The following is a 27,263-nucleotide window of genomic DNA, read 5'->3' as shown; positions in this document are numbered from 1 at the left end:
GCATTAAACTGACCGTTACAATTATAAAATATTTTATGTAAGCTCCATAGTAACCACAAAGTAAATCTCTGTAATAGATACACCAAACATAAAAAGAAAAGAATCAAAGCCTACTACCACAAAAAAAATTATCACACTGTACAGGAATGAAGCAAGAGAGGAAGAAAAACCACAAAACCATCAGAAAAAAATTAACAAAATGACAACAAATGTCCTTACCCATCAATAACTGCTTTAACTGTAAATAGATTAAATACTCCAATCAAAAGGTGTGGAGTGACTGAATGGATTTAAAAAACAGATCCAACTCTGTGCTGCCTACAGAGACTGAGTTTAGCTTTCAAGGCACATGAAGGCTGAAAGTGAAGAGATGCAAAAAGATATTCCACACAAGTGGCAAATAAAACAAAGTAGGGGTACCTACAGCTGTATCAGAAAATAGACAATTTGAGTCAAAAATTGTCATAGAAGACAAAGAATGTTACTATATAATGATAAAGTGGTCAATTCATCAGGAGAATTAACAATTGTAAATATTTATGCACTCTAAGTCAGATTACCTAAGTATATAAAGCAAAAATTAACACAACTGAAGGGAAAATAGACAATACAATAACAGTAAGGAACTTCAGTACCCCACTTTCAACAATGGATCATCCAAACATAAAACATCAATAAAGAAATATGGCATTTGAACAGTATTATAGACCATATAAACTTAACAGACATATACAGAACATTCTATCCAAGAGCAGAATATACATTTTTTCCAAAGCACACAAAACATTCTCCAGGTTAGATATTATTAGGCTACAAAAAAAGTCTCAACAAATTTAAAAAGACTAAAATCATATAAAATATATTTTCCTATCACAATGGTATAAAATTAGAAATCACTAACAAGAGAAAAACTGGAAATTTCACAGGTATGTGAAAATAAAACACATTCTCAAAGAATAATCAAAAAGGAAATCACAAAATATCTTTAAACAATGGAGACTAAAAAAACAACATACCAAAACTTCTGATATTCAATAAAATCAGTTCTAAACTAAGAGTTTATAGTGATAATGAGATGGGATAGTTCCCTTGACCCTTGAAGGTGTGGCTCACTTAGTCGGCAGTGCTCAAATCCCTTATGGGAGGGGGAGCACACAGGTGAGCATGTGCAAGGGCTCGGGTGAGTGCCTTTGGGCACTGGCAGGAACGAACCCTGTACAGGTCCCAGCAGCGTCAGGGGTTGCCCGCAACTTCTGGAGCCCCAAATGGCGCGTGCTACAGCATGCTCTTTAACGTTGCTGTTCATGGATTGCGTGTTAAACAGCTTACTGGAGAGTCAGTGTGACAGCCTGGTGCACCCGCATCTGGGTCCTTGTCTGGTATCCAAGAGGAATGTGGTCACATGGACTTGAAGGATGGTGAATGCAGAGATTTTACTGAGCGATGGAAGTGGCTCTCAGCAGGATGGGGACCTGGAAAGGAAATGGAATAGGAAAGCAGTCTTCCCCTGGAGTTCAGCCGTCCCCAGGCAAACTCCACTCCAACCATAGTCTCCAATATCTAGCTGCTGCTTCTCCTCTTGACATTTAGATGCTTCTCTCTTCCCTCCTCTGCCGTGCTACTCTGCTCCTCTGCCAGTGGAGTTTGGGGTTTTTATGGGAACAGGACAGGGGCATGGCAGGCCAAAAGGCAAAATTCTGGTGGGAAAATGGAGATTTGAAGTTCTCATTTAGGGCCATGGGTCTATGCTTGAGGGTGGAACCCTCGCCAGGGACCCCACTCTTTTCTACCTAGTATTTCTCTGCCTCCTGTCTGTATCAATAAGTGCCTACATTAAGAAAAAGAAACATCTCAAATAAACAATCTAACTTTAATGATCAAGGAACCAGAACAAGAATAAACTAAGCTGCTAGTTAACAGAATGAATGAAATAATAAAGATGAAAGAATGAAAAAAATACACTAGACAACAGTAAGGATCAATGAAACTAAAATTAGTTTTCTGAAAAGATAAACTAAATAGTCAAACTTTTAGCTATACCCACTAAAAAGAGACTCAAAATTACAAATGAAAGAAAAGACATTGCAACTAATACCACAAAAATACAAAGGATCATAAGAGACAACTATAACTAACTACACAACAATCTGGATAACATAGAAGAAATGAAAAAAATTCCTAGAAATATACATGATATCAATACTGAATTATGAAGAAACAGAAAATCTCAATGGACCCTCCCAATAACCCTCCCAATAAAGAAAAGCCTAGGATCTGATCACTTTACTGGTAAATTTTAACAAACATTTAAATAAGAATAACTTAAAGTATAATAATAATAAAATTTTAAAAAAAAAGAATATACGTCGATCCTTCTCAAACTCTTCCCAAAAGCTGAAGAGGAAGGAACACTTCCAAACTCATTTTATGATGTAACATTACCCTGATACCAAAGCCAGACAAGGACACTACAAGAAAAATAATTATAGGACAATATTCTTGATGAACATAGATGCAAATATCTTCATCAGAATACTAGCAAAACAAATTAAAAAGAACAATAAAAGGTTAATAAGGACTTACTCCTGAAATGCAACAATGGTTCAATGTATGCAAAGCAATAATATGATATATCACATTAAGAGTGATGACTTTGGCCGGGCACGGTGGCTCACGCCTATAATCACAGGCAGGTGGATCACTTGAGGTCAGGAGTTTGGGACCAGCCTGGCCAATATGGTGAAACCCCGTTTCTACTAAAAGTACAAAAAAAATCAGCCAGGTGTGTTGGCATGTGCCTGTAATGCCATCTACTCAGAAGACTGGCAGGAGAATCACCTGAGCCTGGGAGGCAGCAATTGCAGTGAGTCAAGATCACGCACTACACTCCAGCATGGGTGATAGAGTGAGACTCTGTCTTAAGAAAAAAAAAAAAAAAACTGATGATTTTAAAAGTATACAATGATCTTAAATGCAGAAAAAAATTTTGACAAATTTCACCAACTTGTCATGATAAAAAAAACAAATTAGGTATAGAAAGAATGTTCCTCGAAAAAATAAAGATGATATACAATAAGCCCACAGCTAATATCATACTCAGTGATGCAGTGATGAGAAGCTGAAGCCTTTCCTTTAAGATGAGGAACAAGATCAGGATGCCCACTCTTGCCATTTCCATCCTACACAGTACTGGAAGGCCTCACCAGAGAAACTGAGCAAGAGGAAGTGATAAAATGCAACCAAATCAGAAGGAAAAAATTAAAATTTTCTGTTTGCAGATGACATGATCTTATACAAAGAAGTCCTTGAATATTCTACCAAAATCCTGCTAGAAATAATAAATAAATTCAGTTTCAGGATAAAAAATCAACATGCAAAATTGAGTTGTGTTTCTATACACTAACAAGGAACGGCTTGAAAAAGAATCCAAAACTACAATCCCAATGACAATAGCATCAAAAATAAATAAATGAAATACTTAGAAATAAATTTAACCAAGGAGGTTAAAAATCTGTACATTGTAAACTATGAAATATTGATAAAAATACTGAAGACACAAATAAATGAAAAAAAACCTTATGTTCATGAGTTGAAATTAAAATTGTTAAAATGTCCATACTACCCAAATAAATCTTAGATTCAATGCAATCTCTATCAAAATTCCAATGGCATTTTTCATGAAAATAAAAATAAATCCTAAAATTCATATGGAACCATAAGATAAAAGAATTCCTAAATCAATTTTAACTGGAAGCATCACACCATCTGATTTCTAATATACCATAAAGGTCTACTAACCAAAATAGTATGGCCCTAGTATAAAAACAGATATATAGACCACCCACTGGAACAGAATAGAGAGACCAGAAAAAAAAACCACACATTTATGGTCAATTGATCTCCAACAAAAGTGTCAATCATATAAAATGATGAAATGATTGTATCTTCATTTACTGGTGTTGGGAAAATTGTTTTCCATATCCAAGAACATAAAATTGGCCCTTTATCTTACCCTATATGCAGAATCAACTCCAAAGGGATTAAAGACTTAAAAATAAGACCGGAAACTGTAAAACTACCAAAAGAAACATAAAGACAAAGCTTCTTGACACTGGTTGAGAGTAATTTTTTTATATGACCCCAAAAGCACAGGCAATAAAAGCAAAAACATACAAATGGGATTGCATCAAACTAAAAAGCTTTGCAAAGCAAATCAACTGTATAAACAATTTAAGAAATGAGGGAAAATATTTCCAAACCATACATGATAAGGCACTAATATCCAAAATATATAAGGAACGCAAACAATACAACAGCAATAAATAAGTAACCCAATTCAAAAACAAGAAAAGGATCTGAAAAGACAATTATCCATAGAAGACATGCAAACTACTAACGGGTGTGTGGAAAAATTCTCAACATCACTAACTATCAGAGAAATGCACATCAAAACTATAATGAGAAATTACCTCACACCCATGAGGATGGCTGTTATCAAAAGGACAAGAGATAATATTTGTTGGTGAGAGTGTGGAGAGAAGGGGTCCCCTTGGGCATGGTTGGTGGCCATGTAAGGTGGTATAGCCATTATGGAAAACACTATGGAGACTCTACATAAAAGTAAAAACATAACCACCATATGATCCAACAATCTCACTTCTGGGTACACATTTAAAGCAAATGAAATCAGTACAGGTTGACTATATCAGATTTGAAATGCTTGGGACCAGAGGTGTTACAGATTTCAGATTTTTTTTTCATTTGGAATAGTTGCTTTACAGTTTTGAGTATCCCTAATCTGAAAATCTGAAACTCGAAATTCTCCAAAATCCAAAACTTTGTGAGTGCCAACATCATACTCCAAGGAAATACTCACTGGAGCATTTCAGATTCTCAGATTAGAGATTCTCAGCTGGTAAATATAATGCAAATATTTCAAAATCCAACCCCCCCACAACAAAAACAACAAATCAAATTTCTATTTGACAAACCTCTGATCCCAAGCATTTCAGATAAGGAATACTAAAGCAGTATATACTTACGGGTTGAATATTCCAAATCTGAAAATCTGAAATCCAAAATTCTCCAATGAGCATTTCCTTTGAGTATCATGTTGGTGCTCAAAAAGTTTCAAATTTTGGAGTATTTTTAACTTTGGATTTTTGGACTTGGCATGCACAACCTGTATCTCATTCCTTGTGGCACTATGCACAACATGCAAGATGTGGGATCAACCTAAGTGTAGATCATCAGATAAATATATTAAAAATGTGATTAGACACACACATACAATGGAATATTATTGAGCCAAAAAAGGGAGATCCTTCCATTTGTGACAATATGGATGAACCTGGAGTACATTATGCTAAGTGCAATAAACCAGGCACAGAAAGACAAATACAATACTGGTTAATCTCACTTATATATGGACCTAAAAAAATCAAACTCGTACAAACAGAGAATAATGGTGTTGTCATGCACTGGGGTGTGGGGGAAATGGGGAGCTGCAAGTCAAAGGGCACAAAGTATCAGTAGATTGAATAAGTTCTAGAGATCAAATGTGCAGCATGGGCAATATAGTTAATGATAGTGTATGGTATGCTCGAAATTTGCTAAGAGAGTAGATCTTAAATGTTCTCACCACACAAAGAAAGTGGTAAGTATCTGAGTTCATGAATATGTTAATTAGTTTGATGGTGGTAATTATTTCACAATGTACACATAAATCAAAACATGACATTGTGTATCTTAAATATGTATAATTTGTATTTCTTATGTATACCTCATTAAAGCTGTGAAGGAGGAAAAAAGAAAGAAAGGGAGAGAAAGAAATGCCAAGGAACAGAAAAGTTAGCTACTGTAGAGTTTAAGTAGAGTGGTTGCAATCTAGTACCTGATTCTCATCTCACAGAAATTTATTTTCTTTCAACATACGCAGGATTGTTTTGGTTTCAGATGATCCAATCACACCGTGCAAACTTACAGTTTTAAACAACAGGATGATTTACTGCTAGTGCTTACTTAGTCCAGTAGTAAAGGTACCTATTTCCTTTAAGTAGACAGTAGGAAACCAAATTACCAATGGAGTTTGTTTGGTGGGCTTTAAATAGACTTAAAAATGTTTTTTTGATTGTTGACTCTAGAACATAAGACACATAATTAAATGTCCGTGGAAACCAGAAAAATAATGGAAAAGTAGTAAATTGGCTGAGGATTTTCCTAAAATTAGGTAGAAAATTTTTACACTTCAATGAAAGTACACATATTCTCTGTTCTTTTGCAGCACATGAAATACGATGTCTTTTAACTGATTTTATGTTCTATTCCAGATAGAAACAAGAAAAGAGAAAAATAATTTTCTACTGTTATAAGGTAGTATCGTTTGGCTGTGTCCCCACCCAAATCTCATCTTGAATTGTAGTTCCCATAATCCCCACATGTCATGGGAGGGACCTGATGGGAGGTAACTGTATCATGGGCGCAGTTACCCCCATGCTGCTGTTAGTGAATGAGTTCTCACAAGATCTGATGGTTCTATAAGGGGCTCTTCCCCCTTTGCACAGCGATTCTCCTTCCTGCTGCCATGTGAAGAAGACATGTTTGCTTCCCCTTCTGCATGACTGTAAATTTTCTGAGGCCTCCCCAGCAATGCTGAACTGTGAGTCAATTAAACATCTTTCCTTTATAAATTACCCAGTCTCGGGCAGTTCTTTATAGCAGTGGGAGAATGGACTAATACATAAGGAAAATGCATAGTATAAGCATGATAAAAAATAAGAACTGACACTAAAGCTTCAATGTTGGGGAGAAATAAGCTATATTAAAAACCACGGTGAAGTAGCAAAATCATGTGCAACTTGACTGTTGCCTTGCTGGAATTTGAGCTGGGCTTCTGGATCTAATCTTTTAGAAAGAAGCTGAGCATCTAGATTTCTAATTTAAAATATGTTCATTTTTAATAGACTTAATTTCTAAAATACAGTGTAGGGCAAGCGAGACCTGGGGGCTATCTTTAGTCTATAGACTGCCACTTTGAGGCTTTTATCTAGAAGCATGTTTCAGCCAAACAATGACTAAACTGAATTTCATGATTCAGAGAAAGCTGTACTTCCACAGTAATTGGAAACATGTGCCGTCCTAATTCCCTTGTTCCATCATTCTCTTTAGGCTGACCTGAATATTTCCTCTCTGACTCTGATTTTCCAGAATCCATGACGGCTCATTAACAATCTCCTGCTAGACAGTCAGATCCAACAGAATTAGTTAAGTTATGCTTTCTGTGATTCCGTTTCAGTCAAGATGTTCACGCTTTCGATATTTTCAATAACTCAAATAGATGTTATTCTGTTATTTCCTTTCTGGAAAGTGCCCCCAAGTTTTCAAGTGTTTATCTTAAAACAAACAAACAAAAAACTAAATTCCCTTCTTGGCTTGGTTAGCAACACATTTATAACCCATTATCTTAGGGTCTGGTTCTTCTATCAACGGCTACTTTCAATCATTGTGTTGAATTTAAAATTTACCTGACCTCGTCTTCAAATTCAGAGAAATTATACTAACTCTCTGTCTGACTATATTCTGCTCCAGTGCTTTAGTTTTATTAATTTTTCATGTCAGAAGATTTCCATTCTAAATATTTTGTGGATAGTCCTACTATATTGGCATCAATGTAAGGGACGTGACTTTAAAGGGAAAGTGATATCTGTCTTATCTCTATATCATTGGTGGACTGTTGTCTATTCCCCCTATTTTCCATGTCTAAAGTGCCATTTGTTGGTACTGATGGCTATACAGAGTTTACTAATACAGAGTTTTAATAATAAATAAAATTATGTATTGTTTTTCTCTTTCTCTGATACCTACTTTGCTCTTCTCTCATATCTCTATCCATTTTTATCTGGACTTCTTATACCCTCAAGTCTTATCACTGGTGGGTTAATATGGTAGCTGATAATAAGCACTCTTGGAATGAAGGAATAATTGATCCTAGGGGTGATCTGGAATCCAAAAGGTAAACAATTTAAATGTATCAGAGATTTGACTAAATGTGATTTACATTTTCACTATACAATTTTAAAGCAAGTTATTCACTCAAAAAATAAGGCATTGAATAAGAACACAGCTTATACTTACTTTAATATATAAACAAAGATATGTTGTTTAATTTTCAAATAGTTGATGTTTCCATATCTATGAAATAAAATTAGGTTTCTGTGGATTTTCTGTGGTCACATATATGAGACCTTAACTACATAATTACCTCAATTCTAGACATCGTAAGTGATACTGCTTGATACTTAAACATAAATTACAAGTACATATGGTTTGCCAGTCAGATTCTTTAAGATAATGACTAAGAAAACAGAAATTATTTATATTCTTTATGAAACATAACAAATATGACTTCCAATATGTTATGAAAAGCATATATTATAAGGCAGTATTTTGCAACAGAGTATCAGGTTTTCTGGAGCCAAATTTTAGTGTTACGGTCATATGTTGTTAACAGAATAATCTCTATTCAGTTTGGTGTTGTAACAAAATTGCAAAAAGTCACTGTATTTTAGGATGACTAAATCTTTCATCATGGAAAACAGAATGCTCAGTTTTTAGACTTTTACATTTTCCTGAAGTATATGACACATTACTGTGCACTACTTCCATTAGCAGAATCTTTTACTATTTAGTGATGAATAAGCTGTTTAAATGCTTTTGTCCAATTGGGTCATACCGCAATGAATATCCCCCTCCATTATGTATGGATATTATAAAAAGAAGCTTCTGAATAATGTCTTTTTCTCCACAATGTAAAACCTATTACAGCAGCAAGATACATGGAGAGTCAAAATCTTCCATTATGTATGATGTCTACAAGAAGAGTAGATGGTGTTCAATGGGGCTAAAGTATTACAAATTAGAATAGGAATTTATAAGTAAATTTTGGTTAAACACAAAAAGAGGATTATAAATAATAAAGTTTATCGTATCGTATAAAGAAACAGACTTTCTTATGAGGTAGTGAGATCGCTGTTATCTGAGGTGTTCAGAGAGGCCTGATGCCAGAAGACAAATGCAAATACTGGTAAGACAGTCCCCAACGTTATTCCCAAGTTTCTATAAAAATATGAGATGCCAATACTTGGCAATTTGAGAAAAGATGGAATGTTTATTTAAATTGAAGAATATTTATCTAAAGATGTATTTATTGTGTATTAGGAATGCTCCTGTGCCCTGAAGATAAACCAGTAAATAAGACATACTTTCTGACAGCAGACAATTATAGGCAGGTTGAAATGCATATACCATTGCTCCTATGAATATGGGGCAGTGGAGGATTATCTAGTAGACAGACAAAGTCCATGCCTGAGATATGGGGAAAGTGGGGGTCTGCCCTAAAAAAATTTCTTTTAAAGGAATATGCATACAGTATTCCCAAACAGCAAAATAACAATGATGGCAAAAATATAACTTTTTGAACTTTGTTTTTAACCATTTCCTGTTACAATGTCTGGACTATATCCTAATGGCCATAAGCGGTCACTACAAACTTTTAAGCTGCAGAGTAGTTTCAGAGTGTGTGTGTGTGTGTGTGTGTGTGTGTGTGTGTGTGTGTGTTAGAAAGAAAAGTCTCTGAGCCATGTGTCTCTGAGCAAGATAAGCACTGCTGTAATAAACTCAGTGGGATATGATTAAGCGTGTAAAGTACTGGCAGTGGGAATTCAGAGAAGGGGACAAGATCAAAAAATATCAGTCTCTCCTGGGTTTGGTGACTGGTTGGTTGCAAAGAAGAAAGACAAAAGAGTAATTAATAATCCCTCTTGGCTTTCTGTCTCCTTTCTTTAGCCGTTTTATTTCAGCAGCTACAGATGGAGCAATAAGATAAACCTTTGGGCTTCTCCACATACCCAGGAAGAGATTAGTAAAGATCATGAACCTCATAGAACTTACAAATGCAAGATAGGATCTCTAAGAGTTCTATCCCAGAGATTCAGGGCTTTTCTTGATCACCAGACACCAGCTAGTTTAAAGTTAAATGGTATAGGCTGTCCTCCTTCTTTTTACCTATGTGGCAAAACATCTAATTTGCCGCAGTTGGCAGTAAGATGGTTCTGTCAACATCTCAATTTCTTCTTACCATTTACGCCCTTCCATTGGATGCATACTAAATATAAACATGCTAAAGATGCAGATTAAACTGCTGCATCATCCAGAGGAAATGTAATATATATGTGTGTTAGTAAGCTCATGCCATGGACATAAGGCTTATCATATATGAAAGTAAGGATACTCAATGGTCTTTAAAATGTATTTTCTAATTCTGAAAACAGAATCTGGACCTTGAAACCAGACCAAAAAAATTCCATGAAATAAAAGGCCTGAATGAAATGCTGTTAAGAAATAAAGGGAAGAGCGATTGAATACAGTTAGTATGGATAACTCATGAAGAATTTTGTTTTATCAAAGAGCAGATAAGTGAGCCAGTAGCTATAGGGGAAAGTGGAGTGAGAGAGAGAGAGAGACAGGGAGATGAAGGCGGTGGCGGTGAGGAGAGAGTGAGTGTTAATGAATGGAAAAACAATAGCATGTATGTCCTCTGATGTAGAATTATCCAGTGGAGACACAGGAAACACCAATGTAGAAAAAGAAAAGGAGGAACTGTTTGGATAAGTCCTTTGACTAAACAAGGACAAGGGAATCTTGGGTATAAATGGGGGAGCTTGCCTCAGAAAGGTACTCAGTTCATCTGTATTATAAGAAAGAAGGGAAAGAATGTAGTTATGAAGGCTGGCAGCAAGTAGATAGCTTCAGTCTAAGAAATGCATAGATTGTCAAAATAAGAAGCAAAAGACTAGGAAAAATAGAATTATCATGGAATAGCTGGACATTGCAGCTGGTTCAGTCCTTAACTAGCCATGTGACATAAGGCAAATACTAAACTTCTTCATGCTTCAATTTCCTCAAAAATAGATGGAGAGAACACTGGTGCTTACTTCATAAACAGATGATGACACGATATATCTATCTTCTCCCAGTAAAATATAAGCTCCTTGAAGGCATGGATTTCCATCTTTTTTTTTCTCTCTCTTTTAATTGTACTGACATGGTGTCTGGCATATAGTAAATATTTAATAAATGTGATCTATTATTATCACTACCAGCTCATTTTGACACCACCATTGGTTCAAAATGAAGTGATCCTTATCTTCACAAAGACAAAGGGCATTTTTCTTAACTGGCATGAGTCTGAAGGTGGGGATGGAAGAGTGTGGAATGTGTGATTTGAAAATCAAATTCTGTGATAGGAACTTTGAAAATTTCAAGATTCTGTCTCAGGAGTATCCATGAACAAGGCTAAAACTTTTCCTATCACTATAATTTCTGTTGATAATTCTCCCAAAGGTAGTTAACCTAGTTCATATTACACAAGTGTCTCCTATACTCATTAACTTTCCTTTTTCAATATACAGTAACAATGACAAGAACATGTAGTCAGCAAACCAGGTTATCATCTGAACTCTCTCTGTTACTGCTATTTTCTTATGGTAACACTGCATTTCTAGGTAAATGCATGCGGATTTTCAGTTTCTTTATTTTTTATGACCAGTCAACCAAGATGTTCACTGACTAGTAGAACAAGAAAAATAAACACCGTATATCAAATTCAATTATGAGTGACCTACTTAAACAGCTTCCCACTGTCACATTCAAATTAAAAAATGTGCATCTGATGCTAATGTGTGAGATGAAGAATATAGAATCAGCAGACATTTTTAAATATAGCTTATGTCTTGCATGTATAATCACATCAGCTGATGATCCACTGAATAATTTGATATATCAATTAGCTCCATCAGTATTAAAGTATTTGCTAGTATTTTTAGCATCTGTTACTTCAGTGAGTAGAATGATCAGTGAAACTAAATTTTCACTGTAGTAATTGAATAGTTCATCTGCCTAGTTTATTAAATTGTTGGACTCCTTTAAAAATAATAATATTTTATGTGGCAAACATGTGCTCTGATTCAATAATACACTGAGTTTTCATAAGTGTATGGATCTAAAAATACAATATAAAACAAATGTTAGTTGTTATTCTTGCAATGTAGATTCTGAAAATTTTTACATTCATTGATATAATTCTTTTGACAAAGAGTGTGGCTTTAACTAAGAAGTCCTCAGAAGTCATTGACCTGACAATCCAACAAGTGTTTAATGAATAACCAATGTTATAGCTACAATTCATTTAAATATTACATGCTGAAGACTGTGATTCAAAATTTACTTACATTATTACATTTAATTCTCAGGCAACCCAAAGAGGCAATGCTATTTCCAAATCACACATTGAGAATCTAATAGGCTTGCACATATAAGTGAGATCATACAGTATTTTTCCTTCTGTGTCTGGCTTATTTGACTTACCAAACTGTTCTTTAGGATCATTCGTGTTGTCACAAATAGGAGGATTTCCTTTTTCTAAGGTTGAATAATATTCTGTTGTGTGTGTGTATATATATATATATATGTCTTACATTTTATCCATTCATCCACTGATGGAAATAGATTGTTTCCATACCTTGGCTACTGTGAATAATGCTGTGATGAACAAGAAGGTGCAGATATTTAATATCTTTCCAAAATGGTGGTTCCATTTCCTTTGGGTATAGACCCAGAAGAGAGATTGCTGGGTTATATGGTAGTTCTAGTTTTGAATTCTTTCAGAACCTCCATATTGTTTTCTACAATGGCTGCACCAATCTACATTCCCACCAACAGTGCACAAGGGCTTCCTTTTCTCCACACCGTCATCAACACTCGCTATCTCTTGTCTTTTTGATAACTATCATTCTAACAGTGAAATCTAAAAAAAAAAAAAAAAAAACTAAACCAAATAAAAAAATTTAAAAAAAAACTTGAATACAAGGAAGCAGTAAGTAGAGTGGTGGTTGCCAGGGATGGAGTGGGGGGAAGTAAATGGGAAAATGGAGGTCAAATGGTACAAAGTTTTATTAATAATTATGTGAAATACATTATTCTAATAAATAATTCACTATAGTGAATAATATTATATGCTATAGTAAAAATGTGTTAAAAGTAGATTTTAGATAACTATGCGAGACCATCGACATGTTAATTTGTGTGATTGTGGTAATAATCTCACTATGGATATGCATATCAAACTTTGTTGTATAACAAACATAATAAAAATAAAGTGTATTAAAAATATTTTTTAAAAAGAATTTAATAAGCTTGATTAGATTCAATGACTAATCCAGGGTTACACGGTTAGAATATGGTAGATCCAGTAATCAAACTCAGCTATGACTAAAGGTAAAGCTCTTGCTCAAAGTCTAAACCACTGCTGGCCGGGCGTGGTGGCTCATGCCTGTAATCCCAGCACTTTGGGAGGCCCAGGCAGGTGGATCACAAGGTCAGGAATCGAGACCATCCTGGCTAACATGGTGAAACTCCGTCTCTACTAAAAAAAAAAAAAAGAAAAAATACAAAAAATTAGCCGGGCGTGGTGGTGGGTGCCTGTAGTCCCAGCTACTTGGGAGGCTGAGGCAGGAGGATGGCGTGAACCCAGGAGGTGGAGCTTGTGGTGAGCCGGATCATGCCACTGCACTCCAGCCTGGGTGACAGAGCGAGACTATGTCTCAAAAAGAAAAAAAAAAAAAAGTCTAAACCACTGCTATCAGATCCCTAACTAGAGGACAGATAGAATGATAGAGGTATAAGATCGCTGCCTTGCAGACATTTGGTTCCCTAAGGACTTAAATGATTGGATATGTGATTACATATACTTGAAACATAAATACAACACTAATTGCTATGGCTTTTTTACTTGTCTTCAGCATGCCTCCTTCTGTGCTCCATAAAAAGACTAACTTTGGCTCCCATTTTTAATCTATCTGAACAACTGTGAAACCTTTGTTTACAGATTATACCATCAGTAACATTTGGCCTTGGTCCATACTCATCATCTCCATAAAATTAATGAATATTACAACACTGCATTACTTCACAAAACGATATCATTTTCATAAGTCAATGTCTTACTTTACTGCACTTCAGAAACCATTAACATTTATCAAAAATATGAAAATATGTTTCATTATAATTATCTCTGCAGAGGTGTCTACAGCTGGTAATGGATTTCAATATGGCAAATATAGGGTATCTGTTATTTTTACATTAGAAAAGTAACCCTAAGAGCAGGCAGATATGATTACCAACAGCTTTGATCATATGTACCAACATACAGCTAGTAGACTTACTATTAGAAGGTGGGCAGTAGAGGAGAAAGGGGGCACAAAGGCAACACACTGAGAAAGCAAAAATGTAGCTACTACAGTTCTGCCCTGGACTGCTTACCATTTAATATACTGATATACTGCTATTCGGATAATGGACCCCTTCCCACTCTGATCACAAACGTGAGCACACGACCCAAACTAAGTCAAACGGATTCTCTCCTCCATAGATTTCAGTCATGGTTAACATGAACACACACATTCAGAAACCAAGATTAGTTAGAATTGAGTCCTCTGACACACCTTCCTCAGACATAAGCAAAGCCTCCCTGGTCTCTGCCCTTCTCAAGGTTTGGTTTTCAAACCTTTTCAATCCTTTCCTACACATACTGAGAGGTGACAATGTGCTAGCAGCCCTGGCTCGCTCTCCGTGTCTCATTGGCCTCGGTGTCCACTCTGACCACACTTGAGGAGCCCTGCAGTGTGCAGCCCTGCACTGTGGGAGCCCCTCTCCGGCTCCCTCTGCTTGCCAAGAGGTGTGGAAGGAGAGACACCGGTGGGAACATGGACTGAGCCCATGTGCCCAGGCGCCAGCGCAAGTTCCAGGTGGGCGTGGGCTCAGCGGGCCCTGCACTTGGAGCGACCGGCCAGTGCCACTGGCCCCAAGCAGTGAGGGGCTTAGCACCTGGGCCAGCAGCTGCGGAGGATGCGCCCGGTCCCTCAGCATTACCGGCCCACCCGTGCCTCATTTGAATTCTCGCTGGGCCTCAGCCACCTCTCCACGTGGCAGGGCTCAGAACCTGCGGCCCCCCATGCTCAAGCACCCCCCACCCCACCCCGTGGGTTCCTGTGCAGCCCGAGCCTCCCCAATGGGCGCCGCCCCCTGCTCTGCAGTGCCCGGTCCCACTGACCACCCAAGGGCTGAGGAGTGCCAGCGCTGGCGCGGACTGGCAGGTAGCTCTGCCCACGGCCCCTGTGTGGGATCCACTAGGCAAAGTCAGCTGGGCTTCTGAGTTGGGTGGGGATTTAGAGAACTTTTATGTCTAGCTGGAGGATTGTATATGCACCAATCAGCACTCTGTGTCTAGCTCAGGGTTTGTGAATGCACCAATCAGCACTCTGTATCTAGCTAATCTGGTGGTGACTTGGAGAACTTTCATGTCTAGCTAGAGGGCTGTAAATGCTAAAGGATTGTAAATGCACCAATCAGCACTCTGTGTCTAGCTCAAGGTTTGTAAATGCACCAGTCAGTGCTTGTGTCTAGCTAATCTAGTGGGGACTTGGAGAACTTTTGTGTCTAGTTAAAGGACTGTAAATGCACCAATCAGCACTCTGTGTCTAGCTCAAGGTTTGTAAATGCAGCAATCAGCTCTCTGTAAAATGGACCAATCAGCAGGATGTTGATGGGGTCAGATAAGCGAATAAAAGCAGGCTGCCCAAGCCAGCAGGGGCAACCTGCTTGGTTCTCCTTCCACGCTGTGGAAGCTTTGTTCTTTTGCTCTTTGCAATAGATCTTGCTGCTGCTCACTTTTTGGGTCTGCACCACCTTTAAGAGCTGTAACACTCACCTTGAAGGTCTGCAGCTTCACTCCTGAAGCCAGCAAGACTAGGAACCCACTGGAAGGAACAAACAACTCAAGATGCTCTGCCTTTAAGAGCTGTAACGCTCACCGCAAAGGTCTGCAGCTTCACTACTGAAGTCAGGGAGACCACGAACCCACTAGAAGGAAGAAACTCCAGACACATCTGAACAAACTCTGGACACACCATCTTTAAGAACTGTAACACTCACCGTGAGGGTCCACAGCTTCATTCTTGAAGTCAGTGAGACCAAGAACCCACCAATTCCGGACACAATACTATACTTGGCTTAGTTCTTTATTCACCAATAAAATAATTCTAAGTGATAACCTGATAATGCTAAATGATCACATATTCTAAATGAAACTCCACTAAAAATGGGGTACATGAACAAACAAGTCCCTTGTACTGCTTTTTTTCCACTGTAAAGTAAATTAGAAGATGAGAGTGATTTGAGTGGAATACTGCAACCCGGTTTAGAACATTCAGTAAACCCACGAGTAAAGGCTTTGACAGAAGCATTACAGGCTGGAAAACACAACCAAATCCAAAAGAAGTACTTTAGAAACTACAGATTGCTCACTTTTGTAAAGTGGAAAAAGGTCAGTGTAATTGACCTGTAACCAGGTAGCTGGCTGATGTCTTCGAACTATCATTTCATAACAGGGATCCTTTGCTTACCAGTGATTTCAGAAAACTAGACAGTCACATTACTAGTAGCTAGGTCACTGGTGGTAAGTGAGAAATCCATATTATTAATACATGTATTACACTTCCATACTTGCCGTATTCTGCCATTTTGAAAATAAGTCCACTAATAAACCCTGGCTTTACTAAGGAGGGAGAATGACTACATCTACAGAGGGGATCATCCTATTTTTCTGTTTACTTAAAGCTTTCTTTCAAGCCAGGTGTTCCTAAGGAAAACTCACACATGCTAGGCCCATTCCGTGAGGCCAAATAACATTTTGTTTGCAAATGATATGAACAAAAGTCAAACTAGCTTAAACAAAAAGGGAAGGGAAGGGCAGGGCAGGGCAGGGCAGGGCAGTGCAGGGAAGGGCAGGGAAGGGAAGGGAAGAAAGAAGAAACAAGGAAGAAAAGAAAGAAGAAGAAAAGAGAGAAAGTAACTGACTCACACAACTGGGAAAGTTAGGGGTGGTACCTGCATCAGACATCAAACAATCAGATATTATCAGGACTCTGAATTGGGCAGCTTTACTTCTCTTTATGGTTTCCTCCTCTTCTACTAAGGCGAGTCCTGTCTTTTGGCAGATGACATGATTGGGTCAGTATCATGAACTTATTTTCTGTTTCCCATTGTCTGTGTATATCTCATCAAAAGTTCTAACTCACTTGTTTTAGGTTACATGTACTTCCAAATCACAGCCAGACATCAGTTATGTCACAACTCTGCTACATAACCCAGTTACTTTTTTGAATAGCAGTCTCATCAGAACCTCATGGAATAAGAGAGGGGAAAAATTACAAAGGAGAGGATATTTGTATCAGAAAAACATATAATGAGTAGACAAAAATCAGGCTGTGCATTACAAAAAATACTATTTTGTAAAATAAAATAATATACAAATTTAATAAAAAGTAATACTAATTTAATATCTAATTTAGCCTTAGATATTAAAGATTAAAAAGACAGATAAGGGCCAGGTGCGGTGTCTTATGCCTGTAATCCCAGCACTTTGGGAGGCCGAGGCAGACGGATCACGAGGTCAGGAGTTCGAGACCAGCCTGGCCAAAATGGTGAAACTCCGTCTCTATTAAAAATACAAAAATTAGCTAGGCATGGTGGCACATGCCTGTAATCCCAGCTACTCAAGAGGCTGAGGCAGGAGAATGGTTTGAACCTGGGAGGCAGAGGTTGCAGTGAGCCAAGATAGCACCATTGCACTCCAGAAAAAAAAAAAAAAAAAAAAAAAAAGACTTAGAAAAGAAGCTTTAATCAAGTAAATGATCTATTTCCATATTACTGATAACTACCTGAAGTAAAATTCTCAACCCCAAGATCCACAGAAGGATCAATTTTGCAAAGACATGTCCTACTACTCGTCACTTAATTGTCTTATGAATAAGTGTTGATTGCTTAGCTTTATATTTAATGCCATCCAGAAGTGCTGCTTATACAGTTTTGTATTTGTAAAATACTTAATATCATCACATATTAGCTCCTTGATTCTGACAGTTTATCATATTTCACTTCACAACAAATTATTTTTCTTTTCAAAATTTCAGCTAAAAGTGTTTACTAAGGGAAATAATTAAATCATAATATGTTTAAGGCACATGCACAAATCTGGCATGAAATTACAAAGAAACTATAAAGATATGCAAACAAATTTTTAGAATCTATTTCACTACTCCAAAGAGTTTTAAAAATATATTTAAATAGCATTAAAAAGTCTCAGATAAAGCACAGACTTTAGCACTTTATGTCTGATTGCTTGTGCAGCTATTGTCTCGTATATTGACAAATCGGTAGAACTACACTCACATGAATATTGAGCAGATGAGAACCTGCTGAGGAAAGGTATGCCATCATGATGTAGAAACAACTACCAAAAATTTAAAACTAATACAATACTGCTTTCATTAAAAAAAAAATCTCTATTCTTGTTGAAAACATTGATGTGAAAGAATTCCACAAAATCTGATAGAGCAATTTTGTTTTTTGTTTTTTTTTTTTTGAGACAGAGTCTTGCTCTGTCACCCCGGCTGGAGTGCAGTGGTGCGATCTCAGCTCACTGCAAGCTCCACCTCCTGGGTTACACCATTCTCCTGCCTCAGCCTCCCGAGTAGCTGGGACTACAGGCGCCCACCACCGCGCCCGGCTATCATACAGCAATTTGATGTTTGTATGGAAATCACTGAACATACATCTTTTAAAAGATTAGATTTCTTCATATCATTCATACGTGTAAAGCCTTTTTATGCTCACTTTATTGCCATATTCTACCCAAATTAAAAGCAATGACAAGCATGTTAAGATATTAATAGAAGGACAAGGATAAAAGAAAGCCTGGGTGGACAGGGGACGGGAGATCTTCACCTAACCACATGAATAGAGAAGGGGAGCAACCCATGGGAGAGCAATCTGTTACCATACAGCAACCCTGCCTAGGAGGAAACATGGCCTCTCCATCCACCAATCTAATACTCTCTCTTATGGGGAACAAAAAAGGGAAATAAACAGAAAAAAAATTCATCTTTCTATACCTATTTCTCAGGATTGGTAAGAAGAATATAAATAATGCATGAAAAAATGCTTATTCAAAGTGACTGACACAGTTAAATGCAATAGATAGAAGCTACTAGTTCTTTATTTGAAATTCAAAATAGTTCTTTTTGCTTTTATTTTCATAGTTAAAAGAAAATACACATTCCTTGATTAAAAAAAATGAAAACATGCAAGTGAACAAAAGAGTAAAACTGAAAACTCCTGAATTCCCACCAGCCAGGCTACTTAGTCATAACCACTGGTAAAATATTGGAAAGTATCTTGCCATTCACACTCTTTATAATTTACTTTTGCACCTAAAATATATTATGAACATCTTCTCATGTTAATGTCAAAATTCTGATGATACTCATGTACCTACGTAATACAGACTTGCACATGTGCAACATACTTTATCTGACCACTCTTCCATTGTTGAACACTAATGTTGATTCCTGGTGTCTGCTGTTGTTGTTGTTTTTGTTTTTGGCTTTAGTAAGTAAGTAATGCTGTGATGGGCACAAATGTAGCTAAATATTGGCATGCTTACTTATTTTGCTTCTAGGAATAAATTCTCTGGGTGCATTACAATTATTTTTCTCATGTATAATAGTCACTTGTACAATATCTGTCTTCCATTTTAGACTGACAAATACATTTGTGAGAGGTTCAGATATATATTTTTTCTTTTCTCATTTTGCTGAGATAATCTAGCTTTGTAATTCTTCCCCTTAGGGTTTACAGCCTGGTAGGAAGTAAAAGTAGCCTGAAGAAGCCTGCCTTTTATAAAAAGCCTAAAATCACTGAGGAGATTATGTCAGGTATCTTAGGGAGGAAAGTAGCAAGGTAGGGATGCCTGGCTAGAGAAAAAGATGCCTGTAGGTTTCTTCAGTAGTACAGACCATAGTTGGTCCCGAAAGAGGTAGCCAGACCTAAGAGAGTATGATAGGAGGATAGTATAAGAAGTTTGAATCTGAGCAAAGAACCCACCCTCCTATGTGGCATAAAAGAGAGAGTTCCTGGACTTCCAGGGTCTGCTGTGAACTTGGAAAAGATGATGATACTAACAACCATGACAGAGAGAACAGGCAGTAGCTTTCTTCCATCTTCTGAGCATTGCAAATTCTCCTTGTGTGATCTTAGGAAACAATGGAAGACTAAGAAGAATTGATAAGGAATTTCCTAGCATCCTTTTGGAATGGTGGCTTAAAGCCTAATTGAGTCAATTTAAACAATATGATACAAACCACTGCTCAATGAAATAAAAGGGGATATAAACAAATGGAAGAACATTCCATGCTCATGGGTTAGAAGAATCAATATCATGAAAATGGCCATACTGCCCAAGGTCATTTATAGATTCAATGCCCTCCCCATCAAGCTACCAATGATTTTCTTCACAGAATTAGAAAAAACTACTTTAAAGTTCATATGGAACCAAAAGAGAGCCCACATCGCCAAATCAATCCTAAGCCAAAAGAACAAAGCTGGAGGCATCATGCTACCTGACTTCAAACTATACTACAAGGCTACAGTAACCAAAACAGCAATGGTACTGGTACCAAAACAGACATAGATCAATGGAACAGAACAGAGCCCTCAGAAATAATGCCGCGTATCTACAACTATCTGATCTTTGACAAACCTGACAAAAATAAGCAATGGGAAAAGGATTCCCTATTTAATAAATGGTGCTGGGAAAACCGGCTAGCCATATGTAGAAAGCTGAAACTGGATCGCTTCCTAACACCTTATACAAAAATTAATTCAAGATGGATTAAAGTCTTACATGTTAGACCTAAAACCATAAAAACCCTAGAAGAAAACCGAGGCAATACCATTCAGGACATAGGCATGGGCAAGGACTTCATGTCTAAAACATCAAAAGCACTGGCAACGAAAGCCAAAATTGACAAATGGGATCTAATTAAACTAAAGAGCTTTTGCACAGCAAAAGAAACTACCATCAGAGTGAACAGGCAACCTACAAAATGGGAGAAAATTTTCGCAACCTACTCATCTGACAAAGGGCTAATATCCAGAATCTACAGTGAACTCAAACAAATTTACAAGAAAAAAACAAACAACCCCATCAAAAAGTGGGCAAAGGACATGAACAAAAAGTGGGCAAAGGACATGAACTTCTCAAAAGAAGACATTTATGCAGCCAACAGACACATGAAAAAATGCTCATGATCACTGGCCATCAGAGAAATGCAAATCAAAACCACAATCAGATACCATCTCACACCAGTTAGAATGGAGATCATTAAAAAGTCAGGAAACAACAGGTGCTGGAGAGGATGTGGAGAAATAGGAACACTTTTACACTGTTGGTGGGACTGTAAACTAGTTCAACCATTGTGGAAGCAGTGTGGTGATTCCTCAGGGATCTAGAACTAGAAATACCATTTGACCCAGCCATCCCATTACTGGGTATACACCCAAAGGAGTATAAATCATGCTGCTATAAAGACACATGCACACGTATGTTTATTGCGGCACTATTCACAATAGCAAAGACTTGGAACCAACCCAAATGTCCAACAACAATAGACTGGATTAAGAAAATGTGGCACATATACACCATGGAATACTATGCAGCCATAAAAAATGATGAGTTCATGTCCTTTGTAGGGACATGGATGAAACTGGAAAACATCATTCTCAGTAAACTATCGCAAGGACAAAAAAAAAACACCGCATGTTCTCACTCATAGGCGGGAACTGAACAATGAGAACACATGGACACAGGACAGGGAACATCACACTCTGGGGACTGTTGTGGGGTGGGGGGAGGGGGGAGGGACAGCATTAGGAGATATACCTAATGCTAAATGACGAGTTAATGGGTGCAGCACACCAACATGGCACATGGATACATATGTAACAAACCTGCACATTGTGCATATGTACCCTAAAACTTAAAGTACAATAAAAAAAAAGTAACTGTAAATATTGTAAGCCTGAAAGTAGAAATTTAGTGATAAAGAATTGTTGGTAATAAATATTTAAATAAACTTATCAGGAATAAAAAGTTAAAAAAAAGGTGTTTGTTAAAAAAAATATGATACCGAGGCACGGTGGCTCATGCCTGTAATCCCAGCACTTTGGGAAGTCGAGGCAGGCAGATCACCTAAGGTCAGGAGTTTGAGACCAGCCCGACCAATATGGAGAAACCCTGTCTCTACTAAAAATACAAAGTTAGTCAGGCATGGTGGAGCATGCCTATAATCCCAGCTACTCGGGAGGCTGAGGCAGGAGAATCGCTTGAACCCAGGAGGCAGAAGTTGCAATCAGCCGAGATCGCGACATTGCACTCCAGCCTGGGCAACAAGAGTGAGACTCCGTCTCAAATAAAAAAAAAAAAAAAAAAAGAGAGAGACATGTGACAGCTCTTTCATACCTCATTTGGTACTTTCACCAGAATGGTTGGCACACTGTAGATGCTCAATGTTGACTGAATAACATTAGAGAGAAAAAAATAAAATGGGAACTGATAAAGTATTGAGGAACAGATTAACTGTAGCTTTGGGGATACTGAAGAGACTCTATTGAAGAGATAACATTTGAGACGCAAAGGCTAAGGAGACAATGTCTAGCAGAGCCTTGATACACAAAGACCTAGGCACCTGCTCAGCAAGACTTATTGAGCTGCCCAGGGAGGCTGGAGATGAATCTGTAATGGTTCACAGCTTGCCTTGGCTCTACTTACTTTGTGTGTTCTGCCTTTTTCCTTTCCTGGGGTTTTAGTCAACCGAGTTTTAGAGGCTTTATTTATCTAATTGCTGACCACCCATGTCATCCCACCATATGAATTATGTCTTCTCACTTACTCAATTTATCTTGGATAGCTTGCAGTCTTAATGTGTATGGCCTCCGATCCCCAACTCCTTCCTCTATAGCTTTCTTGCATTTAGGACTTCAGAGACCAAGGCTTTCAACAAACTCAGCTGGGCACACAGACTTGTTTACAGATTGAGAAAATAACAAAAGCAAAACCAGAGAAAAAAAGTAAAGGAAAACGTAGTACAGTAGCATGTAAAACAAAGTATGAAATAAGAAAGAAGCTCCATATTTCATGGTATATCATGTTTAATATGATTGGTCATTTATATTCAGTCCCATTATATTTAAATCAAAGATAAATAGAACCAAACAATACTCAATATTGCATAACACCTTAAAATCTGAACTGAGAAAACAATGTTATTTCTTTGATAGACAATAAAAAATCATACATAACTAAGATTATCCAAGGAAAAGTTTTAGTGAGTTTTGATGACAATAATGCGTTCTTGAAAAGGCTTATCTTGTTAAACATATGATATTTTTTAACAGCTAGGGGTCATTTCTCAGTTAAAATCTATTTCAAGTAAAATGGCTATTTGTAAGGAGTCAGAAATTTAAAATAAGAAGTTATAAATGTAAAAAGAATTCCTAGCCAACATGCTTTGACTCAAATGGTAATGTTTAGAATCCTTGGTTTCACTACAATTGATAAAATATTTTTACCTACATACATATTTACAGATGTATATCTCTACATATAGAAATCAATTTATGTATGTGTATATATAACTTATTTTTAGAAGACACAAAATGAGGATAATGATCAAAGCAAAGCTAATAGTAAACTCACATTGTTCCAGATTAATGAAATGCTACAGGAAAACAAACAAACAAACAGAAGTGCTTGGAAAACATGATTTCATCTACCTTTTGATGGAAACCATAAACTTACATTGATCTAAGTCAGCGAATGAGATGATTCATAGAACAAAATTATTTATCCTCAGGGTGGTAGAGAGATTTAGGTGTGCAGATAACCATTTCTAATAAGCACCATGCTGACTCGGCCTATTTCCTAAAATATCTGCTTGTTCCATTTTCTGCTTTGGGACCTAAGTCAACCCTGGTGTATTTCAACTTAGTATTTTGTTTCTGAACTTCACAAACATGGGCAAATTTTTTATAGAAGAGCAAAATTAAGTTGAGGTTTAGTTAAGAAAACTTTACAGAACTCCATTTCACAGTCTATGAATCCAATCAACATTCAAAAATTAGGAAGTTGATTAGCTAGTGTATAGATTATCAAGGCTATTTTACTTGTGTTCTCCAGTTGCTTCTTCTTTGACTATTAAATTGTCTATCTGAATTGTTATCAGATAAGACTCAAGTATAGGAAAGTTCAAAACAAGTAAAACAAGTCTATGGAATCACAGAACACCAAAGACCAATATTATGCTTCTCCAACTTGTTATGCTAGTTCTGGTCAAAAACAACCATCACAAAAATAATCTCAAAAAAATTTTTTAAATCTTGTCTAGGAATATTAACACTGTTTATTTAATAAAAATATCTTTTTGAGTTATCTGTTAATTTCATTGATCTACCACTGCTCACGACTACCATGGAAATCCAAGAACTTCTAGTTGGCCTATTACTGTTCATGACATTAACAATGTCCTGGACCGTTGGAGTGAACCATATAAAATGGAATAGAGATATACACTTCAACTGTTCCAAGTGAAAAACAAAAAAAGCGAATTGCCATCCATATGAATCACTAAAGCTTAATTCCTAAGTCTTTCAAATTTTAAACATTAAGCTGAACAAAGGAAGACCAGTCGTTTTTTCAGTTTTATTTATTTATTTTCCTCTGTAAATCCTGAACTGGTTTCTGTAAACTGGTCAAAGGTATACTCTTTGGGGAATTACTTTTATCGATTCAATTAAAGTGTATCCTACTAGCATTTTGAAAGTTCAGGTTTAGCAAATATTTCCAACGTAGGTGACAATTCTTAGGATTTTAAAAACATAATAAAAGTGAGACTCTCTCTGGAATTGTGACTTAGTAACTGAAGGAAATAATTTTTTTCTGTCAAAAAATTATGTAGGTTTGTTAAAAAAAAACAGCAAAAACTTGGTTTTAGATATCCACACATCTTGAAATCAAATATACTTTACGTGAAAAGGTACTACTTTATAATTTTTATATCTGCTATCTAAGCACATCTTTACACCATGATGTCTGCTTAGACTCAAGAAACAAAAATCTGAAGCAGGAACAGAACGAGCAATTTATCTGTCTTAGGTGTATTCCTTGTGATTCTGTTAAGTTACTCCACAAATATTTATTAAATTCTAACCTAAGGTTGGCTCTGCAGATGGTTAACAGTTTGCATGCTAAATTTATTTGGTTTTATTTTATTTGAGAAGAAAGAGGCAGATAAATAGCTCCTGAAGAGCCAGACTCCTGAATCTTTTATTCACTCATACATACATCAGTGCCTCATTTTGAATTATATGTTTTTGAGCAATAAGTCTGGTCACTTCATTTTCAAAACTCAAATATATTTATACAGGTAATTTATTACTTATTATTGCTGGGCTTATCTTATTGTTGCTACTTTTCCATTGTCACTGCCACTATCCCAATTTAGGACTCTTTCACCTAAGACAAAGACAATTACAGTCATCTCAAACTGTATTTTTAACTTTTAGTATTTCACCTTCCAATTAATTATAATTATTTTTAGCCTGTATCTGTTCTGGGTCCCCATACCACCTGGACTTTAGTATTCCTGCGGCAAATCTGGTCAAAGAAGGCAATATATGAACAGTCTCACTGGGGTCTGATGAGTCACGTGGCCAACCATCATTTCTATTAACCTCCTAATTTTGATAATACCTGATACTTGCTGCTTAAGAATCAAACCCTAGGTTTATTACCACTTTTCTGAAACTGAAATTCCAGTGAGAGTGAAATTGCACTGTGAACTTCGGTCCATTTCATGAGAGAAGTTTGTTTTAGCCTCAGCCAATGCCTGAAGTCCTAATATTATGTAACAGTAACCCAGATTTTTGTTTGTTTGTCTGTTTGAGACAGAATCTCGCTCTGCCGCCCAGGCTGGAGGGCAGTGGTACAATTTCGGCTCACTGCAAGCTCTGCCTCCTGGGTTCACGCCATTCTCCTGCCTCACCCTCCCGAGTAGCTGGGACTACAGGTGCCCACCACCACGCCCGGCTAATTTTTTGTATTTTTTTTTTTTTAGTAGAGACGGAGTTTCACCGTGTTAGCCAGGATGGTCTCGATCTCCTGATCTCGTGATCCGCCCGCCTTGGCCTCCCAAAGTGCTAGGATTACAGGCGTGAGCCACCATGCCTGGCAACAGTAACCCACATTTTTAAGTAGAAATAACATGAGGACATAAACATGACATTTTATAATTCTAATGTAAACAACTGTTATTTTGAACAAAAATTATTGGTTTTAAGTTTATAGGTGAATCTTAACTCGCCTTGGTATTTTTACTTGTCTTTTTAACTTCACACTGGACAAACTGGTAAATAATGTTGAGAGCTTCTTCTGGGCTGTTTGTAGTTAGCTAGCTAGAACTAAATGCTCCCATCCTTCTAAACTCAAAAGTGACCAGGAACCTCCAAAATTCTAAAGTGTTGGGCAGTTGTTTTTCTAACACTCAACTAAACGGCTGGCACCTTAATCCAAATTGTCCATTTCCTTCCATGCAACAAAGTCTGCACTCTAAACACTAGCCCAGTGTAAAAAGAACAACAGGTGTTGAAGTTCCTCTCCTGGAACCCATCCCCATGCAGCATATAGCAGTGCTCAAATCCAAGCAGTCTTTTCCATAGGACACTGAAAAAACGGGATCCTTGTATCTGTTGATTCTCTTGCCTGTGAGTTCCAGTTTGCACCCAGTGATGTTTATTGGTGTTCACCCAAGTCTGCACTATACACTACAAGAAAGATGGCTTCTTTTTTATTTTTGATTCTGGGGTTTATACCAGTAAAATGAGATAACATAGGTCAAATCAGTGCAGAGCCAAAGAGGATCTTAAACTCTTTAAATATTTCAGCTATCACAAGATCCTATAAAACATGCCTGATTAACTACCAGAAGTAGGTGTCAGCACTTGTGGTAAGAATCCCTATTGTGCCCTTGACAGATCAGGGATCATTTATGATGGCAAAACCTATTGGATTGCCTAAGACCTTCACCTTCAGATGATTAATCAAGCAATTCTATACTGACTAAGAGGAGATGTTACTGAAAGTACTTCTATATATATTGAACCTGGAATTCTTATAAGGCATTCTCACAGCCAATGTTATAGCTAATTTCATGTATCAATGTGACTGGGCAATGGGATGCCCAGATATCTGGCTA

At 37.0% G+C, this 27,263-nt stretch overlaps 1 protein-coding gene across 15 annotated transcripts in view; it reads right to left on the bottom strand.

Moving 5' to 3' along the window:
• LOC116456710 (cytochrome c oxidase subunit 7B2, mitochondrial) overlaps window positions 1-27,263 on the bottom strand; it is a 174,105-nt gene that overhangs the window by 31,505 nt on the left and 115,337 nt on the right. For 3 of the 15 annotated variants that reach the window (XM_058430184.1, XM_058430185.1, XM_058430186.1), the window contains one exon: window positions 1,330-1,472. The exons of 7 other annotated variants lie outside the window; for them this stretch is intronic. The gene's annotated coding sequence lies outside the window, so the exon portion shown is untranslated. Of the gene's footprint in view, window positions 1-1,329; window positions 1,473-7,863; window positions 7,999-17,001; window positions 17,102-17,192; window positions 17,297-22,904; window positions 23,035-27,263 lie in introns of those variants that run through there. 5 more of the 15 variants (XM_058430190.1, XM_058430188.1, XM_058430187.1 and 2 more) reach the window with 5 other exon arrangements.

The sequence above is a fragment of the Hylobates moloch genome, unplaced genomic scaffold (genome assembly GCF_009828535.3).
Source record: "Hylobates moloch isolate HMO894 unplaced genomic scaffold, HMol_V3 SCAFFOLD_17, whole genome shotgun sequence".
In the NCBI taxonomy this organism is placed as follows: domain Eukaryota; kingdom Metazoa; phylum Chordata; class Mammalia; order Primates; family Hylobatidae; genus Hylobates; species Hylobates moloch.
The sequence above is the reverse complement of the archived record's forward strand: the minus strand, read 5'-3'. Positions and strand labels throughout refer to the sequence as shown.